Here is a 17,352-nt window from a genome sequence, read left to right on the forward strand (position 1 = left end):
GTACAGTTTTTATTGTTCTTTTAACCCTCACACTTAAAGATTTTAACGTTGGTGCTCCTTTTAAAAAGACACGTAGCAAACCCTAGGTTTTCTTGCAAACTCTGGTAATCCATTAATCAAAGAGGATGGCACTCACTAGGCAGCAGCACAGCCACAACTAACCTTGGAAACTAAGTAAACAGATATACTCCCACGAGAACTAACAAGGTATTTAGAAGTCATCAGTCTTAATAGCTGCTGTGTTTTAAGCCGTTAAGATAGGGATATTGCCCCATCTATTATCTGTATAGAAATAAAGCCCAGCATCCTAACGCTGCCTCCCGAAGCATCCCTGGAGCTTTCTGACCAGTTCTCCTATTCTGCACACTTGGAAAGCTCCTAGTGATGATCCTGGACAGAGTACCAAGAAAATTTGTGCAGAACAGGAGCCTTTTTTGTGGCCATTTTATGGAAATGTGGGATGTTCTCACAGTAAACATTAAGCAGAAAGATTCTTATCCACTTCCAAAAGAGAAAGATTAAAGAGAGCTAGACTAACTTATTAATTACGTTGATTTGTTGCAGTTTGTGCCTGCTCTCTACTTATATTCATCATGTACTACTGTTTTGCCTTGTTTTGCAAAACCTGCAGTCAGAACAAGTTTTCTGGATCTGGTCAAAGTAAGCCCCCTTCAAAGAAAGCATAAGGCAATGAAAAAGCATGTGTCAGATCAAGAGAAAACACACACAAAAAATAGCTATCCCCAGGTTGAAACCAGAAAGAAAAAATGTTCAGGTATCGCTCAGAACACCCATGACAAACGCACGTGAACCATGCTTAAATGACCAAACATTTGGTAGATATCTTAAGAGCCAATGAAACTCTTCCGAAGTAGCCCAGAAAAACCCAACCAAGTCAGAGAATCAATGTAACAGAAGCATTTAAGTGACCCCTGACTCCCCTCACCCATAGCATAAGCCAATGTATTTCCTTAGACCTATTTTGGGGAATTTCTACTGCAGGAAGTTCAGCCCGTACCAGACCTATAAATCTCAACAGCTACCACCAGACTGTAGCATCAAAGGCTTAAACTTTAGCTATTGTTCATCTTTCAGTAACAAGAGAGATGAACAACAGACAAATTACATCCCTCTGTCATCAGCTTGAGCTGAAGCACTGCTGTCAGTGGCAGGAAAATTGCTACACTTCAGAGCAAATAAGGACTGAAAAGAAAGTTGTACCATGATGGCACAGGATGCTTAAAATACACTGTATAATGCTGCTCTCACGGCTGCAACCAAAAGCAATCGTTGGATCAAGTTGAGCATTTGACGTACCTTTCCCCAGCTCTGGAGGAGGCTCCTGCAAACCAAGTGCTACAAACACATCTTGGGGCTAAAACAAAAGAAGGGAGCAGCCACGACAGGAGAGAGTAAAATTAATATCCTTGCTCAGATTCTTAAAGTTTGCAGCCAGTGCAAATTCAACACCTTCAGTTTAGTGCCTCCATTTAACCTTTTCCATACCTTGCTTAAGGTATTAATGCTATAAGAAAACATACGTACACACTAACAGCATAAACACACTAAGAAGCCCCCTCATTGCACTGATATTTATTCAACAGGGTTTTTCACCTGCCCACGGGGCAGCAGAATCTGTCCCCTGGACGAATAATTGCAGACAAGACCAATAAAACACAAGCTTCTGACCTCAGTGTTTTCAAGAAATCGGTGATATTTGTCAACAGCAGAATTTAGTGTCACGTTGCCTGATGAGATGTATTCAGTGAAAAGGCCTGGAAAGTCTTTGTTTATAATTAAGCAATAACGATTGAGGGCCAGGGCATTTCCTGGGGATTAATGACCAGCTGGGGGAGTTGATGGCCTGAGGCAGTGCCTTGGGCCATTAACCCCAGCCAGTCATTAATTTCCCCAGGAAATGCCCTGGCCCTCGATTAGCGTAACTATTACAAAAGGTAGCTAGGGAGAAAAAGTTTAGCATTAACAATCTCCCAAGGAAACCCATTTCCCAGGCAATGCTTTTTCATCGCATCCCAAGAAGAAGTGCATAAGTTAAAAACTGACGCGACAAGAACCAGCGATTAGGAAGAAAAAAAAGCTCCCTTCTCCTAAAGACTCAAATTACCGAGTTTTGTAGTGCAGGCAAGATTTAGCTACAAAAGTGGCTGGGCAGCTTGTTTAGCTCATTAGATTGTGAATGGAGATGAACATTTCCATATAATTACTGAGAAAACCCACACTGTCTAGTATCCTTGCTGATTGCTCATTTTCCTCCTTGCTGCAGCTAAGAAGGCAGCACATGGCCGCGTACGCTCCCGTCTATTCGAGCCATTTCTCCCTTTCCCCCGATAGCCAGCCACTAATGAGAATCGCAGCGCCGACTGTGCAGCCACACAATGAGCCGTCCAACAGCTGGATTTCTCCTCGTGTGAGCTTTATGGGAGAGTTACGGGATCTGTGTGACAGGCTGGGACACCTCGCCATGCAGGTTATGGGCACGGGTACCGTGCGATGCTCTCTCCATCACCACGGGTCCCTCTGCCACATCCTCATGTGCACGACCTTCCTAGGAGCCAAGCCACGCCTGAAGTTCCCCAATGACCCTCAAGATCACGAAAATATACCTGAAATATACCTGATGTAATACCTGAAAGAAGGAGCTAGAACAAAAGCACTATCTGCACGCAACTGAGCCTCCGAGCCACTCGGAGACACCAGACCCACGCAGCAGGAGATCAAACGGCAGCGCTCCGCTGAAGTGGTCGAAAAACCCCAAACCCACAAAACGCTAGAAAGGAGAGGTCACAGGTACCGTAAAGAACATAGATGCTTATGCAGGCGTTCCCAGAAAGCCCCCCTCTCCCTCTCCCCTCCCCAATTAGCCCGGGGCTGGCTGATTAGCCGGCAAGCTCCCTGAAAGGGTCACTCTGTCCAGAACTGGTATTTCCACTTCGGAAGCAGCTCAGGCATGTCGGATACCTGCGTTCACCCCACAGCACGGGGCCCGCCACCGAAATCCCTGTTACTGCTCGACACCAGCACGTCACAGGGGGGTTGGTGACCGCGCAGGGCAGTGAGCATTAAAGTTACTGCCCGACACACGGGGTTTTATGGGGCGCGGCGTAGCTGCAGAAGTTTTATAGACGGAGTTGGAAGGACTTCCAAACTCGGAGCCAACTACAAAAGCGTAGCGAGTCCCTAATTGAAACGCAGCGAGGTAATTTAGCTCCAGCCGTCAAAAAAAAAAAAAAAAAAAAAAAAAAAAAAAAAAAAAAAAAAAAAAAAAAACCCTGAGAGGAGCCAGCTTTTGAAAGGGCCGGGCAGCACGTGTGGCGGAGGGGACTCGCAGCACGGGGCCGGGGGCACCTCTCCGCTTCGCCCGGCCCGCCTCAGCCACGCGAAGCGCCTCCATCAAACTTGGTCTCGCTGCACCTAACCCGCCTAATTGCGCTGCTGCTGTATATTTCGCCACTATGGCAACTAATGCAACTAAAGCCAATTTGCCTTATAAAAAAAAAAAAAAAAAAAGAAAAAAAAAAGAGGATCACTGCCAGGAAACAGAGCTATTTTAAATAAACAAATACAAGATGAATGCAATTGCCATATTAACCCTCTTGTTAACTTCTGAAGTTTAAAATTACACCCTCATTACTAGTGTGTAATTGAGTATTCTCCTGGCTGTTTCCTGCATTTGAGGTTATTCAAATAGTTCATTAGCACATCAAGAACACCACACACACTAATGATATCTGACACCCTTATCTACTACTTTGGCCCGACTTTCGTAACTCATAACTTCCGCTAAAAGGAGGGGTGGAGGGGGGGGGAAAAAAAAAACAAAAAAAAAGAACAACAAGGAAAGAGGAAAAGAAAGCAAAAAGGAGGGAGAGGGGGAGCTGCAGGACTGGTGCCACCGCCGAGGGGGAGCAGGACGGTACCTGGGCACCTCCCTGTGGGATGAGCGGGGTTTGGCCGGCTCGCAGGGGGCTCTGGCTGCCCAAACGCTGCCACCGGCCCTGGGGGAGATGGGCAAGCGAGGGGGGAGCACAGGCTACGTGGGCCAGGGTGGCCAGCTTGGGGGTTGTATATATCTCTATTTTTTCCTCCTCCTCTCCTTTTTCCGGTTACCTGTGTGGGGGAAACAAGAGCAGGTGAAACTACTGTGGGTGAGGTGGTGCTTCTGTGCCCATTGGCTTCGGGGAGGAGGTGAGGCAGGGGGTCGTGTTTCACTGAGACCACCACCACGGCGGGTGCGGCGGCGTCCAGGGGCTCGGCGGGGCGGCGGCAGAGTCTTTTGGGGGAGGCCGAGGGCCCGCAAGCATCGCCGCCGGCCGCAGCCCCCGCCGGGAACACCGCCTCGTAGAGGGCCCGCTTGGCCGGGGCCACCGCGGCCGCTTCCGCCTTCACCGGCGTGGCGTCGCCGTCTTTGGGCAGCACGTAGGGGTTGGCGGCGGGTGGCCGGGGCCGCGGCCTGCCGTTGAGGGCAGCGGGGGTGTAGCAGCCCCCACCGGCGGGGTGGTGGAGGAGGTGGTGGTGGTGGTGGTGGTGGTGGTGGTGGTGGGGAGGGGGGTGGTGGTGGTGGTGCGGTGGCGGCGGCCCCCCCAGCTTGGTGCCGATGCCAGCGATGCTGTTGAGGGTGGCGATGGAGACGGCCCCGATGCAGTGGTTGGTGTAGGTCTTGGAGAGCTTGGCCGCCTTGGAGAGCATCTGCATGCGGGTGCCCAGGAGGTTCTTGCCGATGGCCTTGTTCTCGTACCAGGTGATGTCGCCCTCACTGCAGTGGTCCCGTGGGCGCTGGAAGAAGGCCTTGCAGAGGGGGTTGCGCTTGGAGAGGTACTTGACGAAGCTGGCGTAGGGGCAGAACTCGGTGCCGGTTTCGTACATGCGGGGGAGGTTCTCCTCGTCGCTGCTCTCCGCCCGCTTCTTGCTCCAGGAGGACGAGCGTGACTTGTGGTAGGGCCCCAACGCCTTGAAGTAGACGAACTTGCGGCCGTCCTCGTCCACGGCCAGCCCGAAGGAGTCCTCCTCCAGCTCCCGCTGGTTCTCCCGGCCCCGCGTGCAGAAGTACATGCAGGTCTCGAACCAGACCTTGTTGAGGAGCCCGAAGGGGCTCTGCGTGCTGAAGACGCTGCAGGTGTAGAGCTTGCGGAGGTCGGCGCGGGTGATGGCCTGCTTCTGCACCACCGGCCCGGCGCCCTGCTCCTCCAGCTTGCGGATGACAGCGGCCAGCGTCAGGTTGGCGGCGCGCAGCTCGGGGTCCTTGGTGAGGTCGAGGGTGCGGCAGTAGGGCGGCTCGTTGAGGTAGCGGTTGAGGGAGCTGCGGATGCTGATGAGGGAAGACTTGGAGTAGAGCTGCCCGCTCTTGGAGCGCGCCTCGGCGTAGAAGGAGCGCAGCACCCTGCACAGCGCCCCTTTGTCCATGGTCTCGAAGTCGGGGCTCTGCGCCTTCTCGCTCAGGTACTCGCGGAAGATGCGCACGGCGTAGCGGGTGGCCAGCCGCGTGTTCTCGCTCAGCCGCGCCCGCTCGGGACGCTGCAGCAGCAGGGCCGCCTCCAGCTCCGCGTCCTCCGACGGCGCCCCCCCAGCGCCGCCGCCGCCGCCCCCGACGCCCCCCGGGGCAGCGGCCGCGGCTCCCCCCGGGGCCGCCCCGACGCCGCCGCCGCCGCAGCCGCCCGCGGTACGGCCCGGAGCGGGGGGCAGCGGCTCCGGCTCCTCCTCGCCGTCCCACTCCAGACCCATCTCCTCTTCCTCCTCCTCCTCCTCCTCCTCCTCCTCGTCCAGCAGCAGCCCCCCATCGGCTCCGTCCTCCTCCTCCTCCTCCTCCTCGTCCCCCGTTATCTGCACCTCCCGGATCTCATCCTCCTCCTCGCCCTCCTCCTCCTCGCCGGCGCTGCAGTAGCGGGGCGGCCGGGGGGCGCCTCGGACACGGCCCGGCGGCCGCTCCCCCGCCTTGTCCCCGCCGCCGCCGCCCCCTCCGCCGCCGCCGCTCCAGTCTCCGCCGCCGCCGCTGCCAGGCATTCTCGCCATATTGCCGTCTCCCTGCCAGTCCTCGGGCAGGGCGCATGCGCTATATTGGACCGCAGCGCCGGAGCGCTTTTGTGTTTTAATGACCTTCAGCTACCGGGAGGCAAAGCCGGGCTCTTAAAGGGAGCGCGCTCCCAGCGGCGGCGGCGGGGAGCGGACGGGGCGGGACGGGACGGGAAAGGACGGGACACGAAACGGGGCTGCGAGGTGCCGGAGTGGGGGGGTGGGGGTGGCCCGCAGGTACTCACCGCGCCGCTCACCTCGGGGCCGTCCCGTCGAGCGAAGGGGACGGGCGAGGGGGGAAGCCGCCGGGCCGGGGCTCCCCCCTCGCCCGTCCCGCTGCGCCTCGCCCCGACGGCTCCTCCCCGCTTTTTATGGCTTGCAGATGTGCCGCGCTCCGTCGCCGAGCCCCCCGCCCCGAAAAGCCGCTTTTCCTCCGCACGGGGAGGCAAACCCACGTCGAGGCGGCCGGTCCGGGGAGGTTTGGGGGTGGGCGGTTGTGAATAAAAGAGTAGGAAGGTTAAAATCGTTATCGGGACTTCGCCTGTCCGGAGGCGTCGCCCCGAGGTCTCTTTTTCCGCTCTTCCTTCCCCTTTTTATTTTTATTTTTTTTGACATCCCCAGCAGCTAAAAAGAAATCCTCAGCCAGGATGCAGGCAGAGGTCGGCGAGCCTCTAAACACCTCGCCCTTTCAACTTTCATCAATAATACCAAAAAAAACCAGTACCTCGTCCTCGTAACTTTAATAAATAATACCAAAAAGAAAAAAAAATACCCTAAAACACCGCACACCACCCCGCAGGGCTTGCGGGACCCCCAGGAAGGTGCGATGCGACGAAAAGAGGACTTTGGCAGAGTCCCCAGGGAGCCCGGCTCTGCCCTCCGCCGGCTCCGAGCATCCCCTGGGAGAGCCGTCGGGGAGCTGCCTTCGCCTTATCCTTTCCCCTTCCCCGCAGATGGGGACGTGGCCGGGCTGGGACCCTGTACGGGACCCCAGCAGCTCCGCAGCTGCTCAACCCGAGCTTTTTCAGAGCCTCCCCCCTTCCCCGACCGGCAGATTTTCTCCTCTTTGCTCCGTTGAAATAAATATTCATTACCACCACCGGGCTACACCTGAAATTAAAGTCTTAATTGCAGAGCTGCCGGCCTGAGTTACCACATCTGGGGTTTACTCATCCGTAGGCGATTGCTCAGCGCCCGGCACCAGCCGCGGGGTTACCGTGGGCCGGGGGGGGGGGCTCAGCACCGTCCCCGTCCCCGACGGGGCGTCCCGGGCAGCGCCTGCCCTCGCAAGTCGGCGCAAACGGGCAGGCAGAAAGGATGCGCGAATTGTCGAGCAAACGAGGCCAATTCGAAACAAATAAGCGCTCCAGGAAGAAAGCCTGCCACTCCCAGAAAATAATTGCAGAGAAAGCCGGCACTGTTATATTGATGTAAGCCCGGAGTAATTACACGGAGGTCAGAGTTGTTGCATGCACTGAAGAAGTTGTACTTGCTCTGTAGTTTGAGAGCGGATTATGTCGATGGCTTATATATATTCTAGATTTTTTTCCCCTATGCACATAAAGAGGATATAAATATTCACCCCCCCCCCCCCATGCTATTTGCAACCCAACACTGAGTCAAAATCTCTAAGACCTTCCAATGAGGTGGACCAGATGCTGAAACTGACAGCCATCAAGCAGAAAGACCATTAAAACCTAAATGCCCCAAACGAGCTCCTGTAAGGAGCTGTAACAGCCCATCCCAGGAGACAGAGAACTGCAGGGCTTGCAGCCTGTATGTTTTCTATGGAGATCTTCAGTTTCCTTTATTGTTCCAGTAAATGCTAAAAATGACATGACTGGCAATGACCTTCGAACTTGATTCTGTGTAAGGATCATAGAAGAGGTGATGTCTTTCCCTTTCCCTTTCCCTTTCCCTTTCCCTTTCCCCTTTCCCCTTTCCCCTTTCCCCTTTCCCTTTCCCCTTTCCTTTTCTCTTTCCTTTTCCCTTTCCTTGGTTTTCAGAGCCATATGAGCACAAAAGGTAATTGAACTTTTTTTTTTTTTTTAAACTTTAAAAAAAGATGAACACCAGGTTGACAGCTTCTGTACTTGGATGTTCATTTAATCACCATTTCCTGATTACAGGAGGTGAACTATGTTGACAGACTTGGAGATGAATATGGAGGCAAGTATACTAATAGTAAGTATAAAGGACATAAAGAACTTGCAGTGAGGTTGGAGGGGAAAAATATATATGGAACATCCATATTACACACATCAGTTGGAAGCACCTCAACAGCCAGGGGGAAATCAGAGAGTAGCAAACGAGGTGTTTAGGGTGCTGCAGGTGACCATAATTGGGAAGACACCCATATAACCTATATATCTGTATAACCTATGTGTATGTGTATGTGTGTATGCATATGTATATAGATGCATTTTACTCACATATACAGGTGAAGCTGTCTATCTCTCTCGGTTCCTAAAGATAAAAATTAGCCTAGTCAGTTGTATTCCAGAAGTCTAAATCCTATTGTTCCAGCTCTCAAGCTACGCCAGGTAATCGAAATGCGTTCCACAACTGCCAGAGTTGCACAAGGTTGTCTAATTGAGGTTGGCATAATGACATTAAACTTAAATCTACTCCACCCTCCACATCACTAATCAAAATTTTATCCTGCGGAGTGCTCCACGTAGGCAGAGAGAGCCTTCTCCCCTCTGACTCGAGGTTTGATTCTAATGTGAGCTCTGTCCACACCACGAGAATGAGTTTTATTACTGCTGTCAGCGAAGAAGATGCAATTACCCGCAGAACACTAATAATGCACCTGCCCCACTAGGGTTGAAACTCTAGACCTGATTTTCCTTCCTTTCGTATACCCGGAGATCAGTTTATATGCAACAGAATTAGCATTCCAGGTTAAAAAACAAAACCAAAAAAAAAAACCCTACTCTCTGAATCAGTTGGTTTACAATAAAGGTAATGCTTGTAACCGTGCTACCAAAGAGTTTCAGGCCTTTCCTCACGTCTTTTTCAAGCTCCTCTTCCCTCTGGCCCCTGGTCTGGCTCCTGGCAGGCACAGAGCTTACTAGAGCCGCAGTCTTTGACAATTAAACCATTGTACTGAAGCTCTCCACAGCCTTGTTCTCCTTCAGACTAGCACAGGCTACTTCTCCTGTAGCCTCCGTAAGTGTTTATTTGACTTAGATCCATCTAAGACTTCCCTGTTCTGTGTTTCTCCATACATATTTCATTGTGAAGCCTCACTAAAATGGAATATCCCCCAGAAGGCAAGAAGCAAAGAAAATCCACTGGACCTGCTTGTTCCTTGGGATCCAGACTAGACATCTAGAAGAGATTTTCAAAAGCAATGTTTAAAACAAGCTTGCTGGTTAACCCTAAGGCTGACCACACGGCACGGTTCTGGGAAAACAGCTTTTCGTCATGTACACTTTTACTGTTAGTTTAAATACAATAAACATGTTCTTAAAAAGTGTTAATATGTTCTCTAAACACAAGCTATTTTCCCCATAGAGGCAGGCTATGCAGAAGTCGGTATGAGAAATCCACACTGACACTATGGAACTTGAAGGCAAATAATGCTCGAGACTCCTGGAAAATTCACTTAGGGAAAAAGCATGTCCTAGAAATCCTCCTCCCACCCAGAAATACTCAGTTTTTAGGCAAGCTCTTTTAGCATTTCAGAATTGTCACTTCAAACGTTGATACCATTTTTCTTTTATTCTTTTACTTGCATATATGATATTTTTAGTTGTTTCATTACTTCTCAATACTAGGGACAGCCGATACTGACATGCTAAAATAGATCTTAAATATCTTTTAGTTTAATTTTTTCTTTTTTAGAGTAGCGGCTCCTGTTTGTGTGGCAATGAAACAGCTTTATATAACTCAACAAAGGAGACATTGATTAAGGAAAGCAATGATGTATCCATCAGAGCTAAGTTGCAGCTGTTCTTAATGAATTTTAAAACACGGAAGCTGTTTCACCTATTAGATTGTCATATTATGAAATGTTAGCGGTAGTTGTGCATATCAAAGTGCCGGCTCCTACCGACACGTTGTGAAACGTGAAGGCAGCACCAAACCACCCCCCTCGCCAAGCTCCACGTTGCGAATCATGAGCATATTGCAGCGAGTGCGCTCACTTTTTTTCCCACAGGTACTGTCCATTATTCACTTAATTATTTTTTTTTCTTTTACAAAAGCAATATTTTTGTTGCTGAGGACACGGCTCATTTTCTGACTGCTCTGTTTCCCAAGCAAAATGAAGAAAACCCGAGTCATCATCTTTGCAAGAAAGCATGTGTTTAGTGCTTGGGAAATTAAAAGCCAACACTTTGTGAACTGTTGTTATTTTCAGTGTCAAGCAGCTGGAGCAGTCTTTGCTTCCAAAAACAAAGACCACTGTCAGCTTGCAGGGAGTCCGGTAGTAAATTGCATTGCACTGCACAAAGGTTTTAAGGGGCTTTTAAAATGTGCTGGAAGTAGGTTGCCAGGAGATATATTAATCTTTTATTTATTTGTGTTTGAGCTTGTGTTTGTCTTTGCTTCTGTGGTGATGATGGCACTCGAAACAAATTAGCCGCTCCGTAAGGCACGGCTGGTACAGTGGCTCCAGCGGTTGTGCAGTCATCTGTAGGAACTGCTGACGCTGAGCAGTCCAGTAGGGCAGGGACATAATATTTGTCCTCTGTGGAGGAAAGCAGCTCTTCCCATCCAGGCTGATAATGTAGGGTAGCTTTCAGTCCTTCTCAGCGGCATCCATAAATGCTATGGGGGATGGGGATGAAGGAAATTTGGAAGGACCAAGCCAGTAACTCAGAGAGAAACCTCAAAAAAAAAAAATCCTTGTGAAACCACAAAGCCTCATTTATAGGTGTTGTAGGTCTGTGGAAGTACGGGTTTTCACTTTTTATAGTGCTTTTAGTAGTATGTAATGGAGCATAAATTAATACTGTATTGGATATGGACTTCTCAAAATCCTATTTTCCGTTCATAATCTTGCAATAAAAATTTATTTTGAACTAAGAGTGGAGGCTGGAAGTCAAACTGGGCTGGATGAAATCTATAAATGCAGTGGGGAATGAACAGTTATATGGCAGCCAGGCTTCTTAAGAAGAAGATTTCTGAAACACTCCCTTAAGAAAAAAAAAAAAAAAAAAGGAAGAAAAACTTGAGCCCTCACAGTTTAACAAACAAAATGTTGTTTTGGAGACTGTGAAGAAATGCCACTTTCCACCTTGTTTCCGTGCCGTGTGGGTTCTGCTTCATCTTATTTATTTTCTCCATCCCTGGGGAATGAGCTGGAGCCTCTGGGTCGCTCCAAGGTGGGGCTCAGCACATGGGGCCAGCGGTGGGGATTTACACCCAACCCCCCTCATTCACACCAGGCTTTTTTCAGGGCTTGGGGTCCTCGGGGGACGGGGCAACAGCTGGCTTTCGGCACAGCCTGGAAAAGGGAATCTTCCTCCCACTGCCAGCTCGTGGCTTTAGAGCCTCTTTACACCATGAATTCACAGTCAATATACTTTTGTTTTGACTTAGTGACTGAAATAAACTGATTATTCCCCTTTTCCACCAGTATTATGTCTGTGTCACTGTGGATTTGGAAATTCCTGTTCAGGTATTTATGTAGCAAAAACCACAGCACCAATGACCTGTCTACTTGGATTTTCTTCCCTCGATTGAGTTGTCTCAGCTGGGCTGACACAAACCCCGTTCAAGCAACTTTAAAACTGGGTGAGTTCAAACGGAGCACACAGAGAGTGTCACCAGCCTGCTCACGAGTGTCAGAGCCCCGCACAGGCTGTCACCCAGACCCACCTGCCTGCTGCTGGATCAGGATGTTTCATTGTATGTTGTACCATTAAAATCAGGAGCTGCTTAGCTCCTGTTTATGCCCCTCTCTTCGTTCACCCACGTCCAATTTGGTAGGATGTTGGCCTGTGCAATTTTTTACACTTATTTTCTTTTAAACCGTTATCTGGCCACAATGGTTTCTGGCCCTAATAATGGGATTCCACATCCCCTTCTCCACGTGTGAAATGCTAAAGTATCCCAAGTTATCCTGATTGACCTAAATGCACGGGAACTGTCTACATAAGGTCTGCATCACAGACTATGCTGACTATAAAGCAGCATTTTAGCAGTAGGGAATAAATTCATACATCATTTGGAAGAAGAGTACAGGGATAACAAAGTATAATGTGTTTATTGCCAGCCCTCGCCACGTCCTCTATCAGTCCCTGATTTGATTCATATCGTGAAAAAAGAAGTAGAAGAGAATGAGGTGGAATATTACTAGATAAGCAGAGCTAACTGTGCACTGATTTTAATTGGACTGGTCCTTTATGCAAAAGTACTTTCACAAACTTAATGAGTGTGTGATTTCAGACAACAATTTGTAGTAATATCTTCAGGGTATTGTCCAGACTTTCATTTGTGGTTTGAAGCCAGTGGCCATGGAGTAAAAGAGACCAGAAGGTGCAAACTGCAATAAAAAGCTGTATTTTAAGTTTTAGAGCATAAAGCCCTCTTTAGGTAAAGCTTGGACAAACATATTAAAAAATAAAAATAAAATCAAAATGATTCTGTTTAAAACAAAGGAACATTACAAAGTTTAGTGAAAAAGACTGTATGCATTGGTTATTACCTCTCTTGTTTTCCCCCTATCAAATAATACTAAAGTAGATGAAAAATACCTTCTAACAGCTGGTGAGCAACAGTATTTTGTTAGGGCTTGGCATTATGAGAACGTTACTTCTATAGCTGTTGAGAATGCTTAAATGAAACAAGCTTTTTGTCCATCCTTGAAGCACATCTTGTTTTGAATAGCCTTGCCTTCTTATATTCACGAAAGATTGAGTTGTGCCCTCTCCAAAGTTTCCTTATTTGGTGATCAAGGCTAAAATTCCGTTTCTTTTTACAGAACTGAAGGTGTCATCAAATAAATAAAAATCATTTAGAAAACTCTCAGCACTGGCATCTTGCACATTCATGGACTGGATTATTTAATTACAGGCAAGGAAGTTATTAGACAGCAAGGATGTCGCTTCTTAGGATCAATGAGCATTGTTAAAATAAGCAAGAAAAAATAATAAGCTCTTTTTTTTTTCTTTTCTTTTTTTTTTTTTTTTTTGCCTTGGACAAAATGAGGTCACATTTGCAATTTGCAGTGCACAATCTCTCCATTAGCAATCTTGGCAAAGGTTTATCAAGTTATTCCGAATAATTTCCTCCAAGTTACAAGGGAGGGTGTCACTTTGCCTGTTACAAGACTGTCCCTGCAGTTTACTCGACTGTTTACCTGTACATTGTCAGGCTTGTTCTTGCTGATTGGTGTCAAAGGAAAAAAGCAGTTTTTAAAATCAAAGCTTCAGTGTGGAAGGATATAAAGTGTGAAATCCAGACCCATTGCTTTCATTCTGGCTTTAGTAATCATAGAAACCTGCTGTAGGGCAGGAGTAATCTGCCAGAAAATTATTATTGAGCCCTGGTAACTCAGATATATGTGCAGACATGAAAATGTGGTTCTTAGTGCCAACTCGAGGTCCTGCAAGAACCTCACATGCCATCCTCCACCTGGCTTGCAAATATGCTGCATTCCAACATAAAGGAGAGGAAGTTTGTTAATTCCCAGGCAGCTGTGAACAATTTAATCTCTTTCCAGACAGCCCGGCATCCTATTCTAATTGTGAAGTTTCTCGGGGGATGGAGAGTTTGAAGAGTTGCTGAGAGATAATAGGGCCTTTATTCCAAGGTCATTCCTATGTGTTTGGCCTTGACAGTAACATCTTGATAGGGGGGCTGCCAATTCGCGCAGTCTCATGATAGTGTTTTTGGAGTTTCCTCTTCCATATGTTGGAACGGAAGGGTTGAAAATTAGTGATTGGAAGGAAGAAAAGCTTGAAACCTTGAATGACTGCTCTGTAAAAAGCTTGGAAATCAGATGGAGAAGCAGTTTGGTAATTTCACAAAGGAGAAATCCCTGTGATTTTTAAGATAGACTTCTCACTCTGAATACTGGTTGTTGGTGCTCCTGAGATTTCCTGGACAATGTGCCCATGAGGACTGAGCTTGTAATTTGACTTGTTTTTCTAAATTACTGACTCTTTTTTTCCCTCTCAAGACTTCTTTATATATATTAAAACAAACACAAACAAACACAAACAATCAAAACAACAAGCAAACACAAAACCAAACCAACCAACCAACCTCCCCCCCCAAAAAACAAACAAACGAAAACAACACGCTACACCATCCAAACGGTGCGCAAGCCATTTTTTGCTACCTCGTTGGGAAGACGTTTTGAAGAACCAAAGAATCACAAGCAACTACCTCAAGAAATTCATATCCAGCTTTCTTCAAGCTCTCAGAACCAGTAACTTTGCTTGGGTTTTTTGAAAGTCTCTGCATTCAGAAGCGGTTGTAGAGGCATTTAAACCAGCTGTACTTTCAAACAGGCTTGCACCTGATATGGTTTCCATGGGAGCTGCTTGGTGCTTAGCCATTTGCAAACATGGCTACTTATGTAGGTAATTAAATTAGAGTTAGTGAACACAGCATTCTTCTGAAAACCTGAACTTTGGTCTTTCTGGCACACTGGTAGAAGAGTCAAGGAAAATACATCCTTTCTGTGCTTTACCTATCCTGTACCTCCATATTAGCCTCTAAAACCAGCTAGATGTCACTTTTAGGACTATGAACAAAAACTCTCTCTGTTTCACTGTATTTTCAGCAACTACAATTGGATTATTCTGCCCAGCTCTAGCTATAGTGCTTAATTAGCTCAGTTCTTTCTATTTTCACTGGAATTCCCAAATTCTAGAGCTTTTCTTTTATTCAGCTAGATATATTGGGTTTGGATTACACGAAAATGTTTAGTAATATTCTCTAAGTAGTTTTATCCCATCAGAAGTAATGATATTTAAGTATTTAGGAATCTTAGTCAACTGTAAAGTAGAGAGGCAGAATTACAGGAGCTTTGTTTGTGAAGCTAAAGGGATCAAAGTATCTGGATTAATTTGTAATGTTTTGGGGATGGGCACTTTATTTTAAAGGAACTTCTAGATTTGGTTTGTTAACCCATCACTCCAAATGAGCTTGTCAGACCCCAAACAGCCAGGAATGGGATTTTGTCTTCTGAATTCCAGTTTGGCCACCAGTGCATGGCATAATTGAGGGCCAGGTAGAGAGAAGTCTGTGAAGTCCAAGAAGCTTGGTACCATTTCGGGAAGTCATCATGAGTTTCTGTTCTCAGCAGTAGGATCCTTAACACACTGAAGCTACACGGCCACCTCGATGTTGGGGAAAAGAGCACTTCTGACTGAGAAATGCACGGTCACTGCTCCAAGTACTTGCTTAAACAGAAAGATACTGACCCCCTGGAAAGCACATGTGTATAGGAGATAGCAGAAAGTTGCCCAGTCTTCATCTCTTCCTGCTTTCTGACCACAGACTGAGCTTTCATGAATGCCCTCCCTACCACCATGGACAAAGGCTACTACCTACAAAGCCCACCAGGCTGACAGGCTGATGATGAATTCTGGCTTTGCACAGGCTCTCTGTATGGCTGTCCAGTCTCTTAGGCTTTGTCTAAAGCCGGGTGACTTGTTAAAACAAAAAAATACACCCCAAATTATACTTTTTCAGTATTTGTGGACATTTTAGTGGAGTAATGCCTAACTGATTCTGCACACTTCCTTACAGCATTTTTACATCTTTATCTGCTAGTCAACAGGAGAATTTTGAAATAAATTAGCAATAGGAGTTTTCACTCTCTGAATGCTTGAGAAAAGTCAAACACAACATCTTTCATCATATTCTGAACATAAGCACCATGATATTTATATTAATCTAGTCTCCTCCATATAGTACATCAGTAAAAATACATTTTTTTGAATCAAAGGTGGTAAATACCAGCCCTAGAGTAGTTTCAACAAGTCTCATGAATAAACAACCATTTTAAGTGGCAACATGCAAACAAGCACTCTCCTACATGAAGGGTCTACCTTTCATTTTAACCTCAGAGAGAAAACCATTCCTCTCAATTTCTTCTGCTTTGCCAAAAGGACATGATAAAAAAACAACAAAAAGTTGTGAATGTTCTACAGCTTTGGATTTGTTTTAAAATTGAATACTACTACTAATAAAAAACTAAGCCGAAGATAGACTAATATAAATAGCAAACTGAATAAAAATAGATAATAAAACTTCTGTTTTGGGTGACAGAAGAGGTTTACACACTGCTAAAAGAGGATCTTTTCCCTCAAGTGTATATAAAATGTCAGTGACTCAACAGAACAGTATGCAGAAATGAGCAATAATTGCATTGTATTGGAATAGTGAATTTGAAGACAGTCAGCTGGATAATGAAGAAGACACATTTGTCATGTGGAAGTTACCAATTACAGCAAGGCAGTACTTCAAGGATCATCTCAAGAGCAAGAAAGGGAAAATTCCAAATCTAAGGTCACTGGTTGCACCTCTGCTTCCTACCATGAGGAGCAGACTTGTGTTCTGGGTTGACACAGAAGATCTCCCAACAAAGTATGGCTTGGCAAATAGGCTGGGCAAAGGAGAACCGGGTCTCAGCAGTTTGCAGTCATCTGAGACCTTGTGGTGATCTATGCCACGCTGTTCGTGCTCACTGCAAGTGTAAGCACCTTAGGGGGAAAACGTTAGTAATCTGGGCACAAGAGTTAAAGACTTTCTGGTAGAATAATCTGCATCACAAACTTGGCTTATTTTCCTCATGGGAGAAATAGGAAGCTCCCTTGTTCTGCGTAGTCAGCTGTCATTCAGCTTACTATTTTATTTGTAAAGAAAAAAGATATTTTTTCCTTTATTTTAAAGGACATTCTCAGTAAACAGCGGGGATGCCAAGGCTGCTGACGTGCCATAAAAACATATGTGGGACCTTCACGTTCCCGTTAATACAGAGCTCAGATTCTTGAAATCTAGGAGAGAGAAGGAACTCTAGAAAATCTCCTGCCATGTTTGCAAAACCAGCCATACTGGGGGAGCTCAGCTTGGACTCATGACAACCAGTCTGGCAAACAGTGACTTGTGAAGGCAGAACAGATAGAAGTACAACTTCACCATGGACATTCCTCTGAATAAAGAACCACCCAAACAAACTAAAAAAACACTGGAAACCGAGACCAAACAGATGGCTATTTTCTCCAACAGCATCCTCTCTTGATCCTGTTGACCAATGCCACAGCCATATCAGAGAAGATCCAACACCACTACGTGAGGCTACTTTGGGTTAGCCAAGGAAAAGAAGGGGGAACAATGGTGAATGACAGGAGAAGGCGG

General features: G+C 47.0%; 1 protein-coding gene across 2 annotated transcripts in view; it reads right to left on the minus strand.

The window, feature by feature from the left end:
- KCTD1 (potassium channel tetramerization domain containing 1) overlaps window positions 1-17,352 on the minus strand; it is a 98,287-nt gene that overhangs the window by 60,560 nt on the left and 20,375 nt on the right. The window contains exon 1 of one of the 2 annotated variants that reach the window (XM_050709221.1): window positions 6,273-6,292. The exons of the other annotated variant lie outside the window; for it this stretch is intronic. The gene's annotated coding sequence lies outside the window, so the exon portion shown is untranslated. Of the gene's footprint in view, window positions 1-6,272; window positions 6,293-17,352 lie in introns of those variants that run through there. 2 annotated transcript variants of the gene reach the window in all.

This window comes from Cygnus atratus, chromosome 2 (assembly GCF_013377495.2).
Source record: "Cygnus atratus isolate AKBS03 ecotype Queensland, Australia chromosome 2, CAtr_DNAZoo_HiC_assembly, whole genome shotgun sequence".
Lineage (NCBI taxonomy): Eukaryota > Metazoa > Chordata > Aves > Anseriformes > Anatidae > Cygnus > Cygnus atratus.